The sequence below is a fragment of the Brachypodium distachyon genome, chromosome 5 (genome assembly GCF_000005505.3).
Source record: "Brachypodium distachyon strain Bd21 chromosome 5, Brachypodium_distachyon_v3.0, whole genome shotgun sequence".
Classification (NCBI taxonomy): Eukaryota; Viridiplantae; Streptophyta; class Magnoliopsida; order Poales; family Poaceae; genus Brachypodium; species Brachypodium distachyon.
In genome coordinates this window covers 2,822,341-2,829,258 of record NC_016135.3, presented here as the reverse complement: position 1 = coordinate 2,829,258, position 6,918 = coordinate 2,822,341, and the positions used below count along the sequence as shown (strand labels likewise).

The window sequence follows — 6,918 nt, the reverse complement described above, 5'->3', positions numbered from 1 at the left end:
CCGTCCCCGTCCCACGAAAAAAAGCCCCAAATCGTGCGTGCGTGCTCCAACTGATTTGCGGCCTGCAGCGACTGGCGAGCGGCTGCAGCTGGCATTGCGGCGAGGCTTGGCAGCGTCGGCGCCGGCGCCTGGGGAAGGAGTAATCGGCGGCGGCTAAGAAGGGTGGTGCGAGAGAGCAGACGCTCCGCGGCTGGCTGCGCGGGTCGTGGCTGCGGCGGGCGACGCGGCGGGCCGGCTTGAGCCTAGGCGGCAGCGGCGGCTGGGGCCTGAGCGACCAGCAGCTCGAAGGGGACGCCTACCGCGAGCTCGCAGAGTGCAAGGCCTCCTCCTCCACCGTGGCTGCACAGCGCTCCGACCTCCCGTCATAATTCGTTCCGCCGATCGTAATTCCAGGTTGCCTTCGCCCTCGCGCTCCCTCGTTTCGTCCTTACCTCGTTATCCCCACCTCGTTCTCACATGTCACGAGACCAATCTCCGTCGTCGTCTTAGACGCAGCAATCGCCAGATCTGCTTCTCTTTCTCTTGCTTCCACGCTGTGAGCTTTCCCCACCTACTGATCGATTTCTAACGTAGATCTGGTATGCTGCAGCTTTGGGATCCATCAATCGATTGAGTGTTGGCTGGCTGGCTAAACGATCCATCTGCTGGGAGCCTGGGAGTGACAGACTGATTGGAGAGGGAGTACCATATATACGTGCCTGGTGGAATGATCAACGGCGCCGTCGCCTATGCCTCCTCCTCTTCCTCGGCCAGGTTAATCAAATTCAGTTTCTATACTATTCTTTTATAATCTACTTCCTGTGATGATCATGCTCTAGGCATACTGCAGGTCTGCAGATATATACTTGTTGATTTCCTGTGATGGACTACTTCTATAATAATAGGAGTCTTGATTTTTGGTCTTAACCTGCACATGCTAGGTTCTAAGCATTTGATTTCGTGGGATAGGATGGATGCATAAATTTGTCCTGAATTCCTCTCACTTTTGGTATATACGTAGTAGCTTGCCACAAGTATATATAGTACTACCACTACTAGCTTAGTTGCGTGATATGCATATGTCAATATGTGTTCATAAGGGGTATTGAATTTACTTTTTCAAAGACAGACAAGAGTGCATTTAAGTAGCTCGATTCAAATGTTAGGATGGGGTTAAATACCAAAAGGGGATTCATCATTCATAGAGATTTATAACCTGTTGTTTTCATATCCGACATGAGAAGAAATGAAAGCATACATATCATACATATGGTTGGTGCCTGCATTTGGATGTATGGATAGAGGGCATTGCTACAAGTGATTGAAGAATATGAATTATATGCTCGTTTGCTTCAGAAGTATGTGGGTTGTTTATATTAATTGGTCAATATAGCTGAAAGAATTTTACTGTATGTTTATCAGAATCTAATTTCTGATGCTATTATGTTAAAGCAAGTTGCAGCTTGTTGCTACAAGTGGCAAGAAGAATACGAATTAGATGCTTGTTTGCTTTAGAAGTATGTTACAACTTTATTGTCGTCCCTTTTCTTGGTTCAGGACCATTTGAAGTGTTAACCTGATATATAAGCAAGTTGCAGCTTGTTAGTGGAAGTGGCAATGTAGTCCTTAATTAGTCCCTAGATTAAATACCTATTCAATGTGATAAATTTATTCATGACATTCAGTGTGCTAATTCTTTGTGCTGATATGATAAAGTTGGCACGTTTTTTTCATTTGATAAATGATTAAAAAGTGTATAATAGCTAATCTGCTGTTGGTGGTGCTTAAGTGTTTGCCCCGTATTCCTTTCCTTTTATTTCCCTTAGTTGAGCTGGTCAAACCTTGTATGCACATTACGGAGTACATGTGTTCTTGGGAGCTCTGTATCTAAATTCATGAAGATGGATTTATTAAATAGATTATATCTGCCATTACGTATTGTGTTGAATACAAAATTCCTCCCATATGTGATTTCAAGAGTCCTTTTAAACAGAATAGTACATGCAAGTTTTGTTTACTGAATGCATGCTGACTGAATTTACAGGAACATTTTTTATTGCCCATGGTACATGATGGTCTGTGTAGTAATTTATGAACCTATCCAAGAAGGTTTTGACCTTCCCAACTTTAAGTAAAACATGCAGGCATTGGATACTCTATATACCCAAGGAGAATTTTATATCGTGCCATTACGTATTGTATCGAAGCTGGTCTATTGTTGTTGGGCCAGTACTTGAAACAGTCCTTGGTCAGCCTGCTGTAGAGCCATTATGGAAAAGCAGAAATGGTGTGCCATGTTTTCCTTCTCTTGTCATCCTACCTATCCTATAACCCTTCTTTTCTTCAATCTGTCGGCATGTTGAGTTAAGCCTGAGAAAATTGTGGTGTGCAATGCTTTACTGTTGTCATTTTCTTTTCCTGCCAGTTTCTTTAAGGTTAGCATCATATCAGATTATATGTTGTAATGTCTCATTGACAAGGTTTCTTTGTGGTATTTCAGGTTAGCACATGGCCGCGAATTCTAGCGCCTTGCAATTTTCCATTTCAGGTTCAAGTTCTGGTACTGGCTAAATGTTAATTTTGTTGGAAACTTCTTCCACTATTTCCTGATTCTCATGAAGATAGCAATATTCAATTGAATGCTAAATGTTATTGATGTGCTTTGTTCAAATTGAAACACAGCTGGTTGTTTAGATCACTATATGCAATTGCTTAACTGCCGGTGCACATTTTTTCACCGACCTATCCAACTCATTGTGCAATTCTTCTGTTTGAGAATAACTTTAGGCTTCTCAGCAGCATTTATTTTTGACAACAATTGAAAATATAATAATCATCCTCGTTTAACTTTTTTTTATTCGTTTCAGCTACTTAATCTTTTGCTTTTTTAATGCAGTTATCTGGAGAAGTTCTTTACCTCATTCTCTGGAGAGTTCAGGCCCATGATATAGCCCAATAATAATAACATGTGAAAATCTTGTTTTAAAGCTCTGTTTGTGCATCCTCTCCCTTAAAACTAAGTTGCACACCTGTATATAGCCCAATATTTCTTTTTCTGGTATCCACGTCCATGTAATGTATTTTGCTTATGAATGTGTCTTTTGTATCGGCAAATGTGCAACAAGACATATCCTCAAAATGTTGTATTGCTTGAATGATGCAATTCTTGGTCGTTACTTTTTGTAATTCTCGCATGGAACAAATGACTTGCATAGGAAACACATAATTAGTGCATTATTTCCTCTCAAATTCAATATGACTCAATCTTTAGAATTTGAAGGCTGATTAATTATCAGAAAATTATTCGGACACATAGATGGAGCACTAATCTTGGAACAACTGTGGGATGCTGCTTAGAAAGAACACAAGTAATTTTTTTTATATAGATACAACAGAAAGCACACAAATACATACTACAAAAATGAAACCGGACAAGTAGAAAAAAGGGACTTGAAGGAGACTGGAACTAGATCGTCCAGCTGCTGGGTTACATATATATAATACAAATACAAAGATGGGAGCGAGATGTAGACTTTGGATTCCATGTACTACTATGCTAATTAAGTGGACCAGACAGATGTAGTAATTTTACGTAAGCTGCATGCGACGTAAAATGATCTCGAAACGACGACGTCCCATGCGAGAGTAAAATAGCAGGCGGCCAGCTTCGTGCGCGGCGATTGCGGATTGTTACCGCGTGGTTTGTGATTCGGTGTTATAAAGCTATTTGGAAATTTATTTAACCATATAATTATTATGAGATTTTATTTGGATTCAACCCAATGGGGTATTTAGCTAAAGAAGAGTTTTAGTGCAAAGTATGCCAACCCAATATTTATTAGAGTTTAAAAAAAATTATGAAACAAAGTTTCATAATAGATTTTCAAATCTATTTTGATTATTAGTTATAAAGCCCTAAAATCAATTATATAAGCAAAGATATTTTTAAATATTTTATTTTAAGGTAAATCAAGTCCCAGTAGCTAAGGCATTTCAAGATTTGATTTTACAAATTTTCTAGAGTTTATTTCGACTTATTTGGAATTAGAAATCAAAAGATATAGATGAAAAGAGAAAATAGAAAAGAGGAAAAAAAAGAATTGGACTGACCCAACTGGGCCGGCCCATCTCCCCAGCGCCCAGCCCACCTCCCTCTTTCTTTTTCCTTTTCTCTTTATTTTCTTCCTGGGCCTCCCTCTCCTCCTGGCCCAACTCTCCCTGGCGCACCGGCCTAGCCCAGCCGACCGAGCGCTCCTGCTTCTTCCTCCTCACACCACGCACAGAAAGAAACAGGCAACGCCATGGCCGCCGCAATCTCTGCTGCCGACCGCGCCCCCTCGCCCCAAACTCCGTCCAGGTTCACTGAATGAAATCCCCAGCACCTCCTCTCCCTAATCCCCTCCTCAATCCCCCCCAAATCACGCCCCACTTTCTTCAATCACCGTGACCGGCGCCCTAATGCCGCTCGGTGGCATCCCGCGCCTGATCTCCCTCCTCGGCCTATAAAGGACGATTCCGAGCGCGTCACTTCGAACCTTTGGCCATCCTCACCCGTTTTTCTATGGAGAGTTTTTCCTATAGAGCTTCGTAGATCGCATGCCGTGGCCTTCTTCCTCCGCCAGTCGTCGCTTTCGTTCTCGAAGGTGAGGTCGCTCCAAAGCGCGGTTCGTCGATTCCTTTCACTGGTGCACTCCCGTAACCATCTCCTACCTCTGTGACAAGGTTGTGTGAACAACCGTCGCTGTTGGCCGTGTCATCCCTCGACCCCATGCCGACGCCGCACCCGGAGCTCCGCCGTCGCCATCCGGAGGCGCCCTCGATCCCGACAACCACGTCACCACGTCCAGCCAGACCACCGTAAGCCAAAGGAACAACCGGTATACGCCAATAAACCTCGTCAACATCGACCTCCGTCGCCGCCGTTTCCGTCGTCCGCTGCGCCGTCGAAGACTAGCAAGGACGCAACCCTCTTCGACTTCCGCATCCTCCCCAAGCCCAGCAACCACCTCTACACCATTCTTGTCGCTGCCTTCCTCCTCACACGTTGTCGGTAAGATCCCCTTCCTCTGCCGATTCTCTGCCGCGGCAGAAAACTGCAACCTTTTCAGCAGCGAACAGTTTCGATTAGCCACCTTCCGAGACTCATATCTGTTTACTCGTAGATTAGATTAAGCCAATTCTTTCTGTTATAGTTAGATAACGTTTATTTCAATCGACCAGATCAGTTTGTATACCCCATCTCTATGATCTTCACTACGGCATATTCGTTGGAAATTGCTATTCACAGTATGCTGCTTCTGGATTAGCCACCTTTCGAAATTCGTATAAGTTGTTCCATTAATCCGTTTGGTTCCAAACCTTCTGTAGTTGCTTAACTAGATCTTTTTCTACACATTAGTTCACATGATGCACAGGTTAGCTTTCATCTTCACTAGTGCCTCGTCGTTGCAAAGCAGTACCTTCAGCAGTTTCCCACACTTGGCCAATTCTAAAGCCTTTAGTTACAGAAACTTTGTTATAGATTAGTCTTTTTTATAAGCCTGTATCTTTTGACTCACAACTCCTATATAGGTTAAACCAGTGGCTTTTGAAAGCTTGTTAGATCTAGTTTAATTCATCCCATTGGCCCTTTGTCTTTTGAAGCCATTAGCACCAGTAAATTTTCAATTTGAGTTAGTATCTTTAATCTGGCAGAATCTGACTAGCCAGATTTGCAAGCCAGTAGCTATTTCTCTATAGATCATTCGAAGCGACCGCCCCCTTGCTACGGTTCGATCTCTGTGCTTACAGTGCTAGTCCTTGGATCGACTTGCTAGCACACAGTTTCAAGATGTAATATCAAGATACAAAGGTCAAAAGTATATTACATCGCATTCATCCGGAACCTTACATATTGCATAACGTCGTGGGTTAGCTCAGAAGAAGATAAAATCTTGCAGCGGAAAGCAGAAGATGTAGCAGCACCATAACAACTCCATAGTCGAAACATGTTGGGATGTAAACTCGTAACCCTAATAATTCGCACCTCACTCTTCACCTGGTTAACCTGCAACATTTAAACGTTGCAGCCACTAAGGGGTCAATACATTGAATGTATTTGGCAAGGTGGGGTTTGGCTAATTGCATAAAAGCATCAATATATCATCCTATCATTTTATTAAATAGTTTTATCACTATTTGACACGGGGTAGAAACACCCATGCTCCTATTAACCTAGAGCACATTGAGTAGAAACATCAAGTGCCCCTACCCTGTTCAAACCATTCATTTTATTTAAGAAATTGGAATGAGTGAGACCTTCCTTACAGCCCCATATCTAGTTGCTCGAAATTGTCCGTAACCGGGGACACGGCTAAGTACTTAGTTTGACACTCTCGAGAGGTTGTACACTTTCCCCACAGAAATCGACGTGTTAATCCCTTGCTGTCCTCAGGGTAGAGTAGCAACGGCATCGATTACAGGAATTTTCAGACCATAATCACCCAGACCACCTGAGGGACCTACGTTCCCACCTACACGGCTACATCTACACAATCCCTCGGATCCAGGATCATATGTCGTACATCCATCCTGGCAGAGCCCATGATACCATGTGGTTTTACTGTAAGCTACTAAACAAAAAGCAAAAGTTGGGAATAAAACCCTAAAATAAGGTTTTATTTGCATCAGTCAAATAAATTAATTCAAAATATTTATTTCTCTGTCCCATTGGACAGAGGATAATAAAAAAAAATTGGCCACTGGTTTCATCCAAAAAGGACTTCTAAATAATTAGTTATGATTTAAATGGCATTTAAAACCTTTCTGTAAATTGACCTAGTTTAGATTATTCAAATTTGAATTTGGACAGTGCCAAAATATTCTACAAGTTGCAACGATTCCAGAAAGGTGTGGATCATAATTTTTGGACAAACGGTTTAAAAGTTACGATGCTTTGAA

General features: G+C 42.4%; 1 long non-coding RNA gene across 1 annotated transcript; it reads left to right on the top strand.

Moving 5' to 3' along the window:
* LOC100844949 lies at positions 1–3,165 on the top strand. The gene is made up of 4 exons (XR_732869.3): positions 1–393; positions 590–753; positions 2,480–2,527; positions 2,876–3,165. It is a non-coding gene; the product is annotated as an uncharacterized LOC100844949 (long non-coding RNA).
* The last annotated feature ends 3,753 nt before the right edge of the window (positions 3,166–6,918 follow it).